We start from the raw sequence: 11,650 nt of genomic DNA, 5'->3' as shown, positions 1-11,650 counted from the left end.
AAGCTAATTTCTCATGTTTTGACCACCTAATTTGCATAAACAAAATGGCTGCCAAATTGACAATTCAGAATATTATTTCGACAATGTTCTTTAATTATATTCGCTTTCACAGACATAAATACTGCAAAATCCTGCATACATACGTGTACCTTTCGGAAAATTTTTTTATTTTTGTTTCCGGCTAATTAATTATGCAAATTTATGCTTATTTTGGATCATTATGCTTTAATTTGATAATTTCAGCTCAAATGTTTATATTTTTGGTACAAATAGCATTTGCATCATTATGAATAGTTGTACGGCCTTTAGAATATAATATCACAGTGAATGTTAATATATTTTATTGTTTTTGAATTTCTTATGTATTTCTTTGTATTTTGTACCTTTTGTTTCGTGCATGTTTTGTTATGGGATCTGTCAAAGTATTGATTATCAATGGCAGACAATAATTAGTTTCAATGATTTTTACAGGTTTGTATTCGTATATATCCATGGGCATTAACATATGCACCGACTCCCACACTCACATCTGCATACAAAGGTAAATTCCTGCAGGGAGGGCCTTCCCATTTAAAAGCACACTGGTTGTGATCCAACGAATTTCATGAACCTATCTGTATTCAAGCGAATGTCACTATTAATTGCTTAAATTTTCATTATAAAATGTTTTTTTGAATTATGATATCAATCAATTCATTCATATTTACAATTTTAGATGATGGATTATTAAATTTGAATCATGACAGTACTGTAAATCTCAACTCCTAATAGTCAATCAGTTGCATTTAATATCCTTTGGAGTAGTTATGTACCCCGACCAACAGAATCTGATCACACATACATGTATATAATATATATATATATTTAGTGCGTTTTTCTTTAGCAAAATGAAAAGAAAACAGTCTGCTGAAAATGAGATGTCTTGTGTGTTCTCCATTATGCTTGTCAAATTGTCCCAATTTTGAAAAAAAAATTCTCAGAACTGAACCCACATATTAATAAACCATCCAATGTCTCATTTTGCCTATCAATTAGACCGTTTTCCATGTTTTAAAAGCCAGACTCTGGTGTTCTAAAGTTCCACAAGTGACAACGAATAGGTCACTGCATGTCCTTTTAATAACAAATTTTGATAATTGGACTTCATTAACTGATTACATGTACATCTTCATAATATATATTTTCCAATGCAGTACTACACCTGTCCTATCAAGGATTGCCGCTTCATCCAACTTAGAGGCATCCAGCTTCCCCCCCAGCTTGATATACACTTTTACCTTCGGGGTGTTAAATGATCAATGTCAGTTATCATCGTGCTGGTGTTCCATTGGATGGCTTGATTGATAGGGCAGCCTCATATTATAAAAGTGATCTCTAATTGTTGAAATCAAATCAATTTAGTACAAGTATTCTGCGGAGGCAGTTCGGATCGAAGTCATCGTGTTTGTGTTCTTGAAATATGACCGATTCTCATGTCACAGATCCATAGAGAAAACCTAAACTTTTGTCTTGAGAGAGAATCTGCTGTCTGACCAGATCTTGTTTCAGGTGTTAAAATGCTCGGAGTGCACCTTTCAATACCGCAGTGAACTGTGTAATGTCGGTGCCAGGTAAAAATGGCAGAGGTAAAAATGGCAGAGGTGAAAATGGCAGAGGTAAAAATGGCAGAGGTAATAATGGCAGAGGTAAAAAATGGCAGAGGTAAAAATGGCTGAGGTAAAAATGGCAGAGGTAAAAATGGCAGAGGTAAAAATGGCAGAGATAATAATGGCAGAGGTAAATATGGCAGAGGTGAAAATGGCAGAGGTAAAAATGGCAGAAGTAAAAATGGCAGAGGTAATAATGGCAGAAGTAAAAATGGCAGAGGTAAAAATGGCAGAGGTAAAAATGGCAGAGGTAAAAATGGCACGTACGTAAAATGGCAGAGGTAAAAATGGCAGAGGTAAAAATGGCAGAGGTGAAAATGGCAGAGGTAAAAATGGCACAAGTAAAAATGGCAGAGGTAATAATGGCAGAAGTAAAAATGGCAGAGGTAAAAATGGCAGAGGTAAAAATGGCAGAGGTAATAATGGCAGAGGTAAAATGTCAGGGGTTATAATGGGAGAGGTAAACGTGACAGCTCTAGGTAAAATATGGCCAGTCTTAAACCCCCATGCAATGAATTGTCTAAAAGCCCCCGCATGTAAAATCCTGAAGATTTTTCCACATTTCAACATTGGTACAGATCCATTTAAGCGAATGACGATATAACTGTCGAAGAATATTTCCGCTTGAGTGAGCACCACTTACTTTTGAAAAGTTAGTGAAAAATGGGGTGCTGGTTTGTTAAAAAGCCGAGAAAAAAAAATTCACTCCAAAATGGAAGGGGAATTGGTTAAGGGGGAAAATGACACACAAAATTATTTCAACTAAATGAAGTTCTTTTAGGTCAGAAAAAGAATTACAACAAAAATAATAACAATAAGATAATAAACAATGTTTTTTCTTCTGTTTGAAAAATAACAGAGATTTGTATCAAATCTCTACATTTCAGCATACCAAGCTAATTTCCAAGAGGGTGCTGCTTATGGTGTACAAAATACCCAACAGTACTTCCGCTTCCAAGGCGTTTATATCATATTGGATGCAGTGGTAAAGTTTCAGGGTCTTCTTTTATGCAAAGAATCTGAACCAGACGGTCTCCCTCGATCGACCCCAAATTGGTTTACCAGTCGAAACAAGATTATTATTGATTTTCATAATCAGTTACATATTCAGTGCCAAGCCTGGGAACGCATGCTTATTGTCATTCAATTATTTAAAAAGAAAAGTACAGACGACATTACAAATAAGGAAATAATATTTAACCACAATCATTCGTGATAATTTCAACGTCTAAGATTTCCCCGCTATGTTCTCTATGTTTTTCCCCGCCCCTAACCCTCTCTGTCTCTCCACCTCTCTTATGTCTACTCTGCCTCATTTTTGCATCGGTAAACCTGGCAAAACTTTTGATTAAAAAAAAACAGCCAGACAAAAAGGAATGTTATAAAATGATGAATGAGAATAGTGCAGTTTCATTTTGCTCCTGATAAATTGAATGAAAAAATATCTATCGTTTGATTTCTTTTTAAAAAGCGTTCACGGTACACCTCCAACGAATTCGTAAATAGCATTGTTAGGTCGATGAAGACATAATGATAATGAAATGCCTAACCGTGACATGCACTTCTTATTTAATGTATGTACATGCGGGGGCTTTTTGACAATTCATTGCATGTGGGTTTAAGACTGGCCATATTTTGCCTAGAGCTGTCATTTTTACCTCTCCCTTTATAACCCCTGCCATTTTACCTCTGCCAATATTACCTCTGCTTTTATTACCTTTGCCATTTTTACCTCTGCCATTTTTACCTCTGCCATTTTTACCTCTGCCATTTTTACCTCTGCCATTATTACCTCTGCCATTATTACCTCTGCCATTATTACCTCTGCCATTTTTACACCGAGCCGTAATGTCCACTTGGCCATTTATCGAACTTCTAATATTCACACATCTTCATATCTTCATAAGATAGACTATTTATAATTGATAACGAAGATATCTTTCAGAGGATGGTGGGTTCCTGACATTTTTGGTGTTCCTGTAGGTTATTATCACTGGCGTTAATCCCGGGGGGGATGGGGGGGATATATCCCCCCACTTTTCGAGGAGGGGGGGATGGCCTGTACAATCATCCCCCCCACTTTTTACGAAAGAAATTTAAAAAAATCACAAGAGATAATTGTTTTATTGGTGAAAATTCTTCCTAAAATACCGCTTAACAAATAAAACAATATTATTGAATCATAAAATGCAAATAAAGAGCCAGTTCACCATTTCCAAACGAAATACTTATGTCCTTATTATAACATTGAAGAGAAACCCCCGTTTCTTCCAATTCATCAATGTTGGGGTCTTTGGGAAGGGATTAAGATGGAATGTCAAAAATTTTTGAATGTAATCTCTAATAAAATCATTAAACCATCATGGGGTAAAAGATAATACTATTGGAGGGGTATTTGCCATATGGACATACAGTGGCGTAACTACGGGGGGGGGGGCATGGGAGGCACATGCTCCCCCCATCGGCTGACAAAAAAACCCCGGGGAAATGGGGAAAAAGAGAAAAGAGGGAGAAAGGAAAAGAAACGTAGTGGGAAAGAAGAAAGTATTATTCATTATAATGTTATATCATATTATAATTATGTTATGTTACATTACATAAGAAACATTTTTATCATAACTTTATGAAACATAATTTGCCCAGGGCCTACGTCTTCATTGGTCCTGGTGCTCGCATTGTCTGTTCAACGAGATATATAATCCTGTTGTACTAAAACATCCCGTTTTCAAGTCAATATAAACCAAATATATTTCCTAGCACTTGAGTTATCATTGTTTTATGTAGTGACATAGGCCTATGCTTCTTTTACATAACTCAAAAAGTGATTGCCCCATGTTAAGGTCTTCGTATATATAAAAACATTTCCTGTCCGTGATTACGTTCGCATTAGTGGATTGGTGAGATATGTCTGCTCTTCATGAATTCCTAAAATCAGTCCTTAAAATGTCCCTTTTTCTGATCTGAATATCAAAAATTTTCAGCTCGCGCTTCGCACTCGCATCATTTGGTTAATGAAATACGTATGGTCCAAGTTAATTCCTACAAAGAAACCTTAGAATGCCCCACTTCAGGTCTGAATTATCTAACTTATCTAAATTTTCTGCTCACGCTTCACGCTCGCAATATTTGATTAGTGAGGTGCGTATGATAATCATGATTGCAATGACTACAAAAAGTGTTTCATGTGTTCAGATGTAATTCTAATAAAATCAGCAAGCGCTTGGCACTCGCATTAGATGACTATGGTGAGATATGCATACTCTTAATGGATTCCTAAAATATATTCCTTAAAATCTCGCTGTTTGCTGGGGTCAAATTATACGAAAATTTCAGCTCGCGCTTCGCGCTCGCATTGTTTAGCGAGACAGGTAACTATCATGATTACGCAAATTTGATTATAATGTCCCTTTTTAGGTGTGAATATAAAAAAATTCAGCTCGCGCTTCGCGCTCGCATTATTTGATCAGTGAGATACATATCCGTTCAATGACATTGTCCTTAAAATGTCTCTATTAGGTCAGAATAACTAGCAACTGAGCGCGCTTCGCGCGCTCACTCAGTGATTCAAAAATTTTGCTGGTGCCCCCACAATACCGTGACCCACGGTACGCCATTGTGGACATATCAATTACAATTCCTTGCATATCTAAAAACATGAATGCAAAAAAAATGCCAAAATATTTCAGTCATCCCCCCCACCCCTCAACACGGATTTACGCCAGTGGTTATTATTAATCCACTTCTTTTGATCGGTATTAAACCCAACAGCATCCAATAGCTTACCCAGCTCTGATATGCTGCATGCGAGTCTGAGATATCACCATCAAATTCTAGGTCGAGAATTTCTTCGATTGTAGAGCCAGGAGATCTCTTTCTATGAAGAAAGCAGTTGCCTAAGTTATGTTTGACTTGTCAACCGGTTTTGATACCACTGAACATGTCATTCTTCTTGGGATACTGACAGTCTGTTTTGGAATTGATGATTCTGCACTCCAATTGCTTTCCCTTTACCTTTCCAACAGAGGACAAGCTGTATTCATCACTGGCATGCAGTCTCCTGTGACTACCCTTTGCTATGGAGTTCCTTGGGAGTCTGTCCTTGGTCCCGTGTTTTTCAAACTGTACATCACTCCTCTTGGCTCTATAATGTGGCAACATGGTCTTGGTATACACTTCTATGCTGATGACATCCAGCTGTATACCTCACTTTTGATCCAAAAGTTAAAGATACAGAGGTTCGTGCAGCTGCTGTTGTTGGTGCTGCCATTGAGGATTCGATGTTGGATGATGGTCAACTTCCTGGAGCTTAACGATTAAAAGCGAAGTATCTTGTTCTGTCATCTCCATATGCGTAATTATTATGACTACAACTCCAGTCTTAATAGGTGAGGAAGCTATAGATCTCCAGTATGCAAGGCTAGATATCTTGGCGTAGTCTTTTGATAGAACAATGAGCATGAAGAAACACACATCACATGTCTGCCAATCTGCATATTACCAGCTTCACAGAATTGCTGAGATCAGACATTGTCTTACATGAGGTGGTGCGGAAAATATCATCCATGACCAGATAACCCCTAGACTGGACTTCTGCAAACTGTCTCCATGCTGGATTACCTTCCTCAGGCATCCCTAGCACTTTTCAACCATAGGACGCAGTGTGAAAATTTGTTCTGCATTGGGCAGTGACTGGGCTGGAAACCTTCTTGTTTTGCCCATGTTTTTTACCATGGATCTAATCTATGTTTAGCCCCCTATTTTTATCATTTCCTCTTCTGTATTCAGTATCGTTCGGCAAAGAATCTTCAATGGCAAGGATTGGATAGAAGCTGTGGTATTCAGTTATTACTTTGATGGTTGACTCAGGGGGAAAAAATAAATCGGTAATGACCAAAAAAATGAGTAAGTGATCCGGTAGTACAGACCCTTTGCCTTTATTACAAATTGGTCTTTTGTTAACTGTCATGATTGCCGTTCTGATGGAGCCGAATCAAATATATAATTTTGCTACAAGGATGTTAACAATGTACTGATACTTATGTCCGATTGATAAACTACACTGCATAAATCATACGTTTAATTGATTATTGGGTCTGTTATCTAATTATAAAGGATATATAAGACATTTTAACATACATTTTTCAAGAAATTTAATTCCAACATGAACAGATTTTCTAACTTCAAAATTCTTCTTTTCTTACGGGTTCATTGAATTTGGTAATTGTCATGATTATAGGATCAGCATCAATGTGTTTTATATTGGGCATGTATAATATACCTTGCAAGTAGGCCTATATTACTTTCTATATACAGGTGTGGGTGTGGGAGCATGTGTGTGTGTTTGTTCCTGAGTACAATTAACAGTTGTGGCAAAAGAAGTTTATCAAATGATTCAATGATTAAAGCTTACTATTTGTCTGCCATTGATATCATTATTTTTAAAGGTCATATCAAACATATACAAAGAAGATGGTTAAAAATACAAGAACATAAAAAAATATCAAAGAATAATGAAATACATATAAAAATTGACTTAAATATTACATTTAAGGGCCAAACAGTTATCATAATGATACAAATGCTATTTGTACCCAGAATAATAATTTTTTAGGAGTAATTATCAAATTATAGCACATTTTTGCAAAATATGCATAAATTTGCATAATTAATTAGCCGCAAACAGAGATAACAAATTTTCCTGAATGGTACATGTTATGTATGCAGGATTTTTCCAGTATCCACATCGGTGAAAGCGAATATTATAAAAGAATATTGTAGAAATAAGATTATAAATAGTCAATTTGGCAGCCATTTTGTTTATGCAAATTAGGTGGTAAAAACATGAAAAATTGGCTTGGGAACCGGTCTTATCAGATTCAGCACATTCAAATTATGTGAAAAAGACCGGTTCCCAACTTTTACCCTAAAATGCTTCTTGAACTCAAATTTTCCCCATATTGGTCTTGTCTATTACTTCTCATGGAACCACACAACCATGTTGAATATCGTGCGTGATTTTCTTGTTATACCAGGAAGACCATATACGGTACTTCTCACTCATTAAAGGACAAGTCTACCCCAACAAAAGAGTTGATTTGAATATAACGAGGAAAATCCAACAAGCATAACACTGAAAATTTTATCAAAATCAGATGTAAAATAAGAAAGTTATGACATTTGTAAGTTTCCTTAATTTCACAAAATAGTTATATACACATCCCGGTCGGTGAGCAAAAGGGGAACTGATGACATCACTCACTATTACTTTTGTATTTTATTACATGAAATATTATAATTTTCTCCTCGATTTCCTGTGAAACAAAGTTTTATTTATCCCTGAACATGTGGAATTACCACTGTTTAACATTTTATGGTTTAGTCAAGTTGGTCCTTATCTGTCAAAGCTGTAAAAATTGAATTATTGTATAATTCAAACAATAAAAAACTAAATAAATAGTGAATGAGGGCATCATCGATTCTCTCATTTGCATGTTACTAAACTATTTTGTGAAAAAATAAGTTAAACTTTAAACGTCATAACTTTCTTATTTCACATCAGATTTTGATGAAATTCTCAGCATTATACTTGTCTGATTTTTCTCTATTGATTCAAATCAACATTTTCCTGAGGTGGACTTCACCTCTAAGCTCGCCTATCCAGTATCCTCTTTACAGTTGTTTTTGTATCTCCGTGACTCCGTCATTCCAGCATTTACAGTACCTCTGCCAGTCCAGTATTTTCATTACCCAAGTCATTTGAGTATTTTCAGTACTATAGTATCTATAGTATCTCTATTTTTTTAAAATTCTCACTCCATTCCTTTCAACGCTTTCAAACTTCTGTTCTTTTTTCGACCATGTATTCTGATGCTCCGTTCAGTGAAAATACTGTACAAATTACACATTTCAAACTTTATTTGCAAATTTCTGCCGACCCCTTTTGGGGTATGAGAAATACACATATGTTTAACAGGTATAATACATTGTATGAGAACAAAAAGATGGCATAAGAGAAAACATTAAAATATAACACACCATTATTTACAATATTAACATGCATGCAGGTTTAATATACCTTTAACATCTACTTTCTAAATTCAGAAAGTTTTTTTATAAACAAATTTGGCAAGTTTTGACAACATTTAAAAGTAGGTTATTAGTATTACTTAGCATGGATATCTCGTGCGTATTTGGGCTTATTCGTAAACAAGACGAACCGTGGTAACTCTTATCGCAAGATTATGCAAGAAATATATCTCAATCAATGATGCAGTGCCGCTTGTCGATCAATATAGTTTGACATTATTTAAAACACAGTTAAGATCGTAAACAAATGTTTTTAGCGACCGTGATGGTTAATGTTTTTTTTGTACCAAAAGTGAAAAAAGAACACATTAAAGATAATCATAAAATTTTTAATATCGTTATTTCTCAGCAAAATATATATATATATATATCTCAAAGTAAATCCCTGCGTAGTCGATTACAAATGATTACTGAATTTCCCTCAATGTAACTGTATACATGGATTAAACATTATTATACGCTCTTCACCGTTCAAAAACCACGCTGAACATTAAATGAACCTTTCTTTTTTTTACAATATATATATATATATATATATATATATAAAGAGAATCTGATCTACATCCCCCCCCCCTTCCCACACTTTTTAAATTGGGACTATTTTCACTACTTTTAGTAATTGGATGCTCTTTTACATTATATATTTCGATTTATTTGCATTCATAAAATACCAATATATTCTCAGATGTCATCCACCTCGGCCTCCCCCCAGTCTGTCATGATTGCATAATTTTGTCCACAGTATAAGAATTATAATCAAGGATATATACATCTCTCTTATTTTTCATCATGATTTCATCATTTTCTTTTATGTAACACCAACACGGGCGGCTATTTGGTGTTGATGGGGTGGGAGGGGGGGGGGGTATTGTACAGCAGCCAATGTGAGAAGAACGCCTTGCCCCCCCCCCCCCTCCCCAGACGAAAATCATACAAAATCACCATACACCACCTCCCGACATCATCCACTCGACTCAGCCGAAATTTGCTCTGATTTCATATCAGAGGATGTACATCTCAAGTGCAAAATATTTAAATTCCACCGTCATCCTTTGATATAGTTGATTGGATATGAATACCGCGTGATGAGGCCTTTTCAAGGTATTCATCATAATGACCATCTCGATGGATATATCTTCTTAGTTTCTCTCCTGATTGCGAATAAAGATGAAAATTATGCTTCTCTGTGAGGCTTTCATAACCCTCTGCGGCGTACCAACGCTTTAGTCCAACTTCATTCTCATCAAAATAACCAAAAATATTTCGACATCCAAGGGAGTACATTTTCTGTGAGGAAAATTAAAATATTAAAAATAAAAGAACAAACCGAAATACATGTCAACTCTTAGGGGGGGAGGGTATATGAAATTTCAACGGGGGTGATGTACTATGCTAGAAGCTGAATTAAAGGAAACCAAAACCCAAGAAGAAAAAAAGTTTCATCAAAATCGGTTATAAAACAAGCAAGTTAAGGACGTTTAAAAAGTTTTGTTGTACTTTCTATGGGGATCTTCAAATTGGCAAACGTGCTTCAAAATAGCTGATTCTGTGGACAACTCTCCATTTGTTTTGTACATAAATTGTCAGATTTTCCTCATTATCTTTCAAATTGCATCTTGCCTCCTTCTGAGCACAACATATGTCATGCATGGGAAATATAATTCACACCACATATGTCAAGGTCAGGAGGAGATAATGTGAAATGTGTAAAATAAAGGGGAAAATGGGAACATGCATGTTGGTTGGGGAAAAAGATACACAATAGTTTGTAAATTTTACGCAACGTTGCGTTGAAATAGCCCAATATCATGAATATGGGGTAAAAAAAAAAATACCCAGCAAACATGCATTTCCCCTACCCTATAGGGCCTATTGGGTACAATTTTATCTAGACTGTTTTAGAGTGAATGAAATAAATAATGAATTATTTTTTTGGACTGTTTGGTTGGGTTTTCATTTTATCTGAATAAAATCCTACACTGCACTACTATCTTGAAGTAAACTCACCTTAGAAATTTCGTGCAAGAATATCGAGCCAATGCCAAGATCTGGATGGTAAGAATCACAATAGAAAATTTGGTTAGTTTTTAAAGGGATGGTCTGGGCTGAAAATATTTATATCTTAATATATACATAGAGTAGAATTAACTGAGCAAAATGCCGAAAATTTCATCGAAATCGGATAACAAATAATAAAGTTATTGAAGTTTTAAAGTTTAGCAATATTTTGTGAAAACAGCCATCATGGATATTCATTAGGTGGGCTGATGATGTCACATCCCCACTTTCCGTCTTCTTATGTTATTACATAAAATCATAATTTTTTCATTATTTCATACTTGTGTGAATAATATATCTCCCTTATAATGAAATAAGTTGCAGCAATAAATATCTAATGCACTAAATCAGTTGTCAATCCAATTTTTCTAGTTCTTGGAGGAAAAAAATTGAATAAACCTAATTTCATATAATAGAATACAAAAGAATAAAGAACAAGTGGAGATGTGACATAACCAGCCGGGTCCAGCCCACCTAATGAATATTCATGATGACTGTTTTCACAAAATACTGCTAAACTTTAAAATTCAATAACTTTGTTATTTGTTATCAGATTTTGATGAAATTTTCTGCATTTTGCTCAGTGAATTCTACTCTTTTTATTAAGCTATAAATATTGTCAGCCTGGACCATCCCTTTGAATTAAGAAAAGCATCCTCTCGAACGCACCTTAAATAATCAATATTTATATGACATTATTACATTTCTATCCATTCATCCATCTGTTTACTATTTTCAATTACGTATTTAATACTTTCATATATATACTTCTTTCATTTTTTTTCTTTCACTTTTACCGGTAAAACCTGTTTTATTGATCACCAAAAAGATTGACATTTTCGATCGAAGATGCAGTTTTA

General features: G+C 35.1%; 1 long non-coding RNA gene across 1 annotated transcript; it reads right to left on the bottom strand.

The window, feature by feature from the left end:
- Positions 1–8,537: 8,537 nt before the first annotated feature.
- On the bottom strand, positions 8,538–10,785 carry LOC129274364 (uncharacterized). The gene is made up of 2 exons (XR_008585872.2): positions 10,740–10,785; positions 8,538–10,019 (listed from the first exon to the last, which is right to left on the bottom strand). It is a non-coding gene; the product is annotated as an uncharacterized LOC129274364 (long non-coding RNA).
- Positions 10,786–11,650: the final 865 nt, after the last annotated feature.

The sequence above is a fragment of the Lytechinus pictus genome, chromosome 13, assembly GCF_037042905.1.
Source record: "Lytechinus pictus isolate F3 Inbred chromosome 13, Lp3.0, whole genome shotgun sequence".
Taxonomy (NCBI): domain Eukaryota; kingdom Metazoa; phylum Echinodermata; class Echinoidea; order Temnopleuroida; family Toxopneustidae; genus Lytechinus; species Lytechinus pictus.
This window is presented reverse-complemented; position numbering and strand designations above follow the sequence as displayed.